General features: G+C 36.0%; 1 long non-coding RNA gene across 1 annotated transcript; it reads left to right on the top strand.

Moving 5' to 3' along the window:
• The first annotated feature begins 210 nt into the window (after window positions 1-210).
• Window positions 211-3,158, top strand: LOC116537228. Its single transcript, XR_004263029.1, has 3 exons — window positions 211-448; window positions 1,769-1,779; window positions 3,143-3,158. It is a non-coding gene; the product is annotated as an uncharacterized LOC116537228 (long non-coding RNA).
• The last annotated feature ends 4,413 nt before the right edge of the window (window positions 3,159-7,571 follow it).

The following is a 7,571-nucleotide window of genomic DNA, read 5'->3' as shown; positions in this document are numbered from 1 at the left end:
TAGGTCCAGAAATGTCATCCAAGAGTCAAGTCCTGGAAACAGGGACCCCAAGAGCCCAATGGTGCTCTACACCCTTGTGGTCATGCTGGTACCTAAAATGCAAGACAAAGTCCCCTTCAAACTTCCCTCTGCTTTTCTCAAACAGAAGAAGTTCTAAACCATGTCCAATGAAGCTGATACAGTTAGTGCTCGACTTACGACCATGGTCGGGACGGTGGACCGGTGGTAACACGATTTGGTCATAAGTTGAGTAAGCTATATGTACAGTTGAAATGGTGCACGCGGAGATGGTAGCGCTGCCGGAAGCTGGTCCGCACTGTTGTACACTCAGCTTGGCAACGTTTGCGCTGTCAGACGCGGAGCAGTCGTGGCTAGCGATTGGGGTTGTAAAGTCGAATGGTCATAAGTTGCATAGGTCGTAAGTCGATCAATACCTGTAATGTGTTGAGTCTTACCTGAAGCTACCATGTCTCATCCATGGCTCTGCATGTAGTACCTGAGTATCACTGCTTATTATTCAGGGCCCAAGGGCTCTTCAGTTAGCAGGTGATGAATGTTGCCAGGACTGGGTCCTTCCCGTTAAGGCAAAAGCTTCCTTCCTGGTCCAGGTTGTGTCTAGGAATGTCATCTGATAGCTAGATCCTGGATCAGGGTCTTCAAGACTTTGACTGGTGCCCTATCCTGAAATGGTATCCTAGATTCAAGACAAAATGGTCCCCCCTCTTCTCTCTACTCTCAAGTGCAAGGAAGGGGTCTCTTTTGGAGCCAAAAGCTGTATAGCATGGGGTTAGGAAGTAGTGATGCCAGCACTACCTTGGATGTCTTATCCTGTGTCTCAGTATGTCACATAACCTCCAGTCTACTGTCTCTGGGCATGGTTCTACACTAAGACTCACTTAAGTGTTGCAATCCTTATGGCCTAGAATGCATTTCAAGTTTACCTAGAGACACAGAGCACTGTAGTCCTCTGTGGTGAGGTTCATAGGCACTCAAGTTCTGATCACTGTAATGGGTGGTTCCCCTCTGATGAGGACTGGTTAAAGTGCTCCCTCTGTGAGTGGGTATTAGCTGTGTTTGGTCTGCGTTTTCTTTCTACTTTGAGTTCATTGCTTCAGTCTTGCTATGTTCTCCTCCTCCAATGCCCAGAAATGGTCTCCAAACCACACTGCTGCTGTGGAGGAGTGAGGAGGGGTAGCATCTGTGATTCAGAACTGTTTTATTTTATTTTTTTTTAATTTCTTCAGTGCTTCTTTCAGTGATATAAAGTTAAAAGCAGGTATTATGAATGATCACCTGATTTTTGTTTTTTATGAAGATTTTTTTTTTCTGTGTAGGCATTTGTTAACTTGGTGTCTTGGTGAGGGGTGGAGAGAAAGAGATCAAGCTTTCTATTCCACCATCTTGCTCCATTTCTTGTAAAATATACTTAAATAAATGCATCATTTAATGTCTTAGAAAAAACGGAGAACCCAATACCACGTTTTTTTTTTTTTTTTTTTTTTTTTTTTTGTGGTTATTGCATGGCTTGATATTATTTGCATAGTGTTTTCTAGAGGAGATAAGGATAACAAATAACAAAGCTTAATTTACTAGATATAAAATCAGCTAGAATTTCCTAAGAAAAAAGAAAAACATTTCCTTGTTATTTTTTCATATGAGAAGGCAGATTAACTGACAAAAGATTATTGTTCTGAGCTGTAGCATTCCCCTTATTTGATATTTTATAGAAATTGACAAAGTTCTAAGACCTCATATATTGGGTAAGTAGAACATAAAAATGTCACCTGACAAACATAGGGATTTTTTCCAGCTATGCTGAAATCACTACAGATATAAATGCTACCCTTCGTTTTTATTTTTTCTTTACCATATTGCATGGTTGCATATCTTCAAATATCAGGTAATATTGATAAATTACATTATAAGCAATACTCTTTGAGTGCTCAAAGTACAGAGACTGAAAAGGGAAAAGAAGAGACAATTAGAATTTAAAGAAGATTGGAAGAAAATCACTGATTTAATAAAAAGTGACTACTTTTATGTATTTCTAAAATGTTTAAAATTGTTATTCATGTAGGTTTTATATATGTTTTGTTAAATTTATGCTTAGTTACTTTATCTTTCTTATTGATATTATGAACAGTTTATTGTTCTTATTGTATAAAATTCTACACGTCTCAATTTAAACTTTATGTCATTATTTTCCTCTATATACTCTCTTGAACTTTATAACAGTTTCCAAAATGTTCGTCCATATGAACTGCAACTAAAGACAGATTACCTCTCCCTCTCTATTTTTGACATAACTGATTGTCTTCTTTTGTCTAACTTTTTTTGTCTATGCCTCTAAACACATGTTTAATTGTAGTAAAGATAATGACCTTCATGTCTTGATTAAAATTTAGTAGAAATGACTCTAAAATTTTCTCATAAATCAAGTGGCTGGTTTATTTGCCATGTTGAGAAAAGTTTTTTTTTTTTTTTTTTTTTTTTTTTACTTAATGTATTATATATCAACTAGAATTGTGTCAAATATTGCCAGCTACCTTTTTCCATAAAGAATTACATAAATTTATCCTTAGTTCTATTAAATTTTATTAGTAGATTTTGTATCAATAAATCATTCCTGCACTACATCTCACTTTATTATAATTTATGTTTTATATTCTTTTTGAAATATATTGTATTTAATATTTTTTTTTTCTTTGAGACGGAGTTTTCGCTCTTGTTACCCAGGCTGGAGTGCAATGACATGATCTCGGCTCACTGCAGCCTCCGCCTCCTGGGTTCAGGCAATTCTCTTGCCTCAGCCTCCTGAGTAGCTGGGATTACAGGCACGCACCACCATGCCCAGCTAAATTTTTGTATTTTCAGTAGAGACGGGGTTTCGCCATGTTGACCAGGATGGTCTCCATCTCTTGACCTTGTGATCCACCCACCTCAGCCTCCCAAAGTATTTAATAATTTTTTAATAGAAAAGATGGGTGAGATAAATGTACTAATACCATGTGGGAAAAGCGTATGCAAAGACAATTCACACTTCTGCTATTTATCAGCCATGGAGTGTAGATAAATCTTATTTCATTCTAGCAATGAGAACAATATCTATGATTGCATTTAAAATTCACAGGGCATAAACAAGATAAAGTTTTTAGAAATGATGTTTTGTTTTTCAAAGTGATACACTAGTTTAATGAATTAGTTAAAGCATGGTTTTCCATGACAATTTCTAATCACATCCTTTGTCACGATCTCTAGAAACTAACACCTGCTGACAGAAGACGTGATCTTGACTGAGTAGGTGTCCCAAGGAGAATGTGCTATTTTAATGTCCTCTTGGTTTGCTTTGACAGAAAAAAAATCAGCAAGAGGATGATTGATGAGAGTGCTGGAGCTGGAGAAGAGGAACCACCACTGCTTCTGGAGCTGCTCATCAGCCAAACCATAACTTCCTGCAAACCCTGATGTAGGGTAGGGCAAGCAGTGTGGCCATCAGTGGCTTTGTATATTCATGTACATTCAGCTGGGGGAAAAAAAAAACCCCAGAAGGACTTTGCTACTTGTACAAATAGTATAATAAGTAGATCTTAAACATAGGAAACCATACTATTATGATAATAAAATAACTTCTATGAAATACCTTGCTTTTCTACCCAACCTTTATTTATTTATTAGCTTTTTAATTTTTGTTTTTTGAGACACAGTCTTTTTCTGTCAGTCAGGCTGGAGTGCAGTGGCACAATCTCGGCTCACCACAACTTCTGCCTCCCCAGTTCAAATGATCTTCCGCACCTCAGCCTCCTGAGTGGCTGGGATTATAGGCACAGGCCACCACACCCAGCTAATTTCTGTATTTTTGTTAGAGACAAAGTTTCACCATGTTGGCCAGGCTGGCCTCAAACTCCTTTTTGTAAATTTAATTTTGTTTTTCCATCAGTTATTGGGATACAGGTGATATTTGGTTACATGAGTTAGTTTTTTAGTGGCGATTTGTGAGATTTTGGTGCACCCATCACTCAAGCAGTATACACTGAACCATATTTGTAGTCTTTTATTCCTCACCCCCTTCCCATTCTTCCTACTCTTCCCACCAAGTTCCGAAAGTCCATTGTATCATTCTTATGCCTTTGCATCTTCATAGCTTAGCTCCAACATATCAGTGAGAACATATAATGCTTGGTTTTCCATTTTGAGTTACTTCACTTAGAATAATAGTCCTCAGTCTCATCCAGGTCACTGCAAATGCTGTTAGTTCATTCCTTTTTATGGCTGCATAGCATTCCATCATACATATGCATAATATTCTACAAGCACACATATATATACATATGTATACACACATATATGTATGTATGCGTGTATATATGTACACATACATACATATGTATGTATACATTCATGCACATATGTATGTATACACATATACATACATATATACATATATATGCATGTATATATGTATGGATATATACATATATACACATACATATATACATATATGTACATATACATACATATATACATACACACATGCATATACATATGTATGTATACATGTATGTATATACACATACCGAATATATATATGTATTATACACACACATATATATGTGTGTGTATCAAGGTTTCTTTATCCCTCCATTGACTCATGGGCATTTGGGTTGGTTCCACGATTTTGCAATTGTAAATTGTGCTGCTACAAGCATGCATGTGTAAGTATCTTTTTCTAATAATGACTTATTTTCCTCAGAGTAGGTACTCCATAGTGAGATTTCTGGATCAAATAGTAGTCCTACTTTTAGTTTTTAAGGAATCTTCACACTGTTTTCCATAGTCACTGTACTAGGTTACATTCCTACCAGCAGTGTAGAAGTGTTTCCTGTTCACTGCATCCACACCAACCTCTACTGTTTTTTGTTTTTTTAATTATGGTCATTCTTATGTGAGTGAGGTGGTATCACATTGTGGTTTTGATTTGCATTTCCCTGATAATTAGTGATGTATGCATTTTTTCATATGTTTTTGGTCTTTCATATATGTTCTTTTGAGAATTGTCTTTTTGATGAGATTGTTTTCTTCTTACTGATTTGAGTTCATTGTAGATTCTGCATGTTTGTCCTTTGTCAGATGTATACATTGTGAAGATTTTCTCCCACTCTGTGGCTTGTCTGTTTACTCTGCTGACTCTACCTTTTGCCAATCAAAAGTTCTTTAGTTTAATAGGCCCCAGCTATTTATCTTTGTTTTGTTGCACTTGCTTTTGAGATTTTGGTCATGAAATCCTTGCCTAAGCCAATATCTGGGAGAGTTTTTTCAAATGTTATCTTCTAGAATTTGTATAGCTTCAGGTCTTAGGTTTAAGTCCTTAATCCATCATGAGTGGATTTTTGTATAAGGTGAGAGATGAGAATCCAGTTTCATTCCCCTACATGTGGCTAGCCAATTATCCCAGCACCATTTGTTGAAAAGGGTGTACTTTCCCCACTTTATGATTTTGTTTGCTTTGTCAAAGATTAGTTGGCTGTATTTATTTCTGGATTCGCTATTCTGTTCCATTGGTCTATGTGTCTATTTTTATAACAGTACCATGCTGTTTTCGTGACTATGGCCTTATAGTAAAATCAGGTAGTGTGATGCCTCTAGATTTGTTCTTTGTGCTTAGTCTTGCTTTGGCTATGTGGGCTCTTTTTTGGTGCCATATGGATTTTAGAATCGGTTATTTCTAACTCGGTGAAGAACGATGGTGGTATTTTGGTGGAGCTTTCATTGAATTTGTAGATTGCTTTTGGAAAGATGGTCATTTTCACAGTATTGATTCTACTCATCCATGAGCATGGGATGTATTTCCATTTATTTGTGTCATCTATGATTTCTTTCAGCAGTGTTTTGTAGTTTTCTTTGTAGAAGTGTTTTGATTATTTTGTTAGTTATATTTCTAAGTATTTTATTTTATTTGTTGCAGTTATTGTAAAAGCAATTGAGTTCTTGATTTGCTTTTTACTTAGTCATTGTTGGTGTATAAAAGAGCTACTGATTTGTGTATTTTAACCCTGTATCCAGAAACTTTGGTAAATTACATATTAGTTCTAGGAGCGTTCTGGAGGGGTCCTTAGGATTTTCAAAGCAAACAGTCATATCATCAGCAAATAGAAACAGCTTGACTTCCTCTTTACCCATTTGGATGCCCTTTATTTCTTTCTCTTGTCTGATTGCTGTGGCTAGGACTTCAAGTACTATGTGGAAGAGGAGTGGTGAGAATGGGCATCCTTATCTTGTTCCTATTCTCAGAGGGAATGTTTTTAACTTTTCCCCATCCAGTATTATGTTGGCTGTGGGTTTGTCATGGATGGCTTTATTATATTAAGGTATGTCCCTTGTATGCCAATTTTGCTCTGAGTTTTAATCATAAAGCAATTCTGGATATTGTTGAATGCTTTTTCTGCATCTAGTGAGATGATCACATGAATTTTGTTTTTAATTCCATTTATGTGGTGGATCATTTATTGATTTGTTTATGTTAAGCCATCCCTGCATCCCTGTATGACACCCACTTGATCATGGTGCATTATCTTTTTGATGTATTGTTGGATTCAGTTAACTAGTATTTTTCAGAGGATTTTAGCATCTATGTTCATCAAGAATATTGGTTTGTACTTTTCTTTTTTGGTTGTGTCCTTTCCTACTTTGGGTATTATGGTGATGCTGCCTTCTTAGAATGAACTAGGGAGGGTTCTTTCTTTTTCTAACGTGTGCAATAGTGTCAAGTGGATTGATACCAATTTTTCTTTGACTATCTCATAGAATTCTGCTGTGAATCCGTATGGTCCTGAACATTTTTTTGTTGGTAATTTTTAATTGCCATTTCATTTTCACTACTTGTTATTCGTCTGTTCAGGGTATCTAATTCTTCCTGATTTAAGCTGGGAGGGTTGTATTTTCTGGGAATGTATCCACCTTTTCTAAGTTTTCTAGTTTATGTGTTTAAAGATGTTCATAGTATCCTTGAATGATCTTTTGTATTTCAGTGGTGTCAGTTGTAACCTCTCCTGTTTCATTTCTTAGTGAAGTATTTGGGATTTTCTCCCATCTTTTGTCCATTAATCTTGCTAATGGTCAATCGATTTTATTCATCTTTTCAAAAAGCCAGGTTTTTGTTTCATTTATCTTTTGTATTTTTGTTTGTTTGTTTCAATTTCATTTAGCTGTGCTCTGATCTTGGTTATTTCATTTCTTCTGCTGGGTTTGAGTTTGCTTTGTTCTTGTTTTTCTAGTTGGTGGAGGTGTGACCTTAGATTGTCTGTTTGTGCAATTTTATACTTTTTGATGTAGACATTTAGGAATATGAACTTTCCGCTTAGCAGTGCCTTAGCTGTACCCCAGAGGTTTTGGTAGGTTATGTCATTATTGTCATTCAGTTTGAATAATATTTAATTTCCATTTTGATTTTGTTTTTCACCCTATGCTCATTCAGGATGAGGTTATTTAATTTCCATGTATTTGCATTGTTTTGAAGATTCCTTTTGTAGTTGATTTCCAGTATTATTCCATTGTGGTCTGAGAGAGTGCATGAT

Source organism: Sapajus apella, unplaced genomic scaffold, assembly GCF_009761245.1.
Source record: "Sapajus apella isolate SASKATOON/1434 unplaced genomic scaffold, GSC_monkey_1.0 scaffold108, whole genome shotgun sequence".
NCBI classification, from domain to species: Eukaryota; Metazoa; Chordata; class Mammalia; order Primates; family Cebidae; genus Sapajus; species Sapajus apella.
This window is presented reverse-complemented; position numbering and strand designations above follow the sequence as displayed.